This window comes from Gavialis gangeticus, unplaced genomic scaffold, assembly GCF_001723915.1.
Source record: "Gavialis gangeticus isolate Ggan-Ray unplaced genomic scaffold, GavGan_comp1, whole genome shotgun sequence".
Taxonomy (NCBI): Eukaryota; Metazoa; Chordata; order Crocodylia; family Gavialidae; genus Gavialis; species Gavialis gangeticus.
Window position 1 is genome coordinate 35,341,225 of NW_017729024.1, and position 937 is coordinate 35,342,161.

Sequence of the window (937 nt, forward strand, 5' to 3'; positions counted from 1 at the left end):
TTCATAGCACTATTAGCAAATACTCTGGGGTCTCCACCAGTAGCAGCATTGGTTAATAATTGACTGAGTTTCTCTCAGCCGCTAGTGAAACATAAGTCTATAGCTCAGTGAGTCTCAGCATTTTTAGACTAGAGGCACCTGTCAGAAAGTGCCAGGTCTTAGTTTTCACTTGTTTTTTGACTACAGAAAAATAACAGAGCAATTCTCCTGTTGCAAAGAACTCAGAAAGACAGCAACAGGTCAGAATGTTTTTTAACACTATACATTCCTTTTTAATATCTTTGGTTTTATTCTGTGAATCGTGTTTGCATAACCAACAGTGCTAACTTCATGGGACATCCTGGGGCATCCCTAAAAGGACTGCAAGACACCCAGGGTGCATTGACACCCTAGCTGAGAATCAGTGCATTAGTTTGTACTCAGAGTAGCACATGTTTGGGTATCAACATACACAGCAAGCATTCTCTGTTACTCTGTAAGGCTGCAGGATCCTCAGATCATTATCTTCTCCCCATAAGCTCAGGTAAGAGTATACAAACGTGCACTGCATTCAGCTTTTTCCTGTTCTCTCTTTAACAGAGAGAGAGAATCCTAGTGTAAAACAGTTAGCTAACAGTTCTCCTTAAGTTCAACAGGTTGTTTCCTATAGGGGTGACAGTTGCTTCCCTCTCAGGTCTGTATCGAGATCCGTCAACACAGTGGATTGAATGTTATTCAAATGAAGGGGTTCTGTAGCAAGCAAGGTTGGATTTGTGCTTGCCTGTACTGAAAGTGGTACAGGTATTCAGGTAACTAGTATGCCTCACACTAGATGCACATTGGTAAGGGAGGGTGGCAGGTAATATGATCATGGAGGGGGCAACGATATGCCCATGCCCTACCCCTGCCCCTCACTCCCCAGCCACACCCCCAACACACACTGCTTTCTAAAGATTTC

The 937-nt window shown here is 43.4% G+C and overlaps 1 long non-coding RNA gene across 2 annotated transcripts in view; it reads left to right on the plus strand.

The window, feature by feature from the left end:
- The first annotated feature begins 494 nt into the window (after positions 1 to 494).
- The window catches only part of LOC109297329, a 39,347-nt gene continuing 38,904 nt past the window's right edge, over positions 495 to 937 (plus strand). For both annotated transcript variants that reach the window (XR_002097284.1, XR_002097285.1), the window contains exons 1-2: positions 495 to 523; positions 636 to 788. This is a non-coding gene — a long non-coding RNA (uncharacterized LOC109297329). The remainder of the gene's footprint in view (positions 524 to 635; positions 789 to 937) is intronic.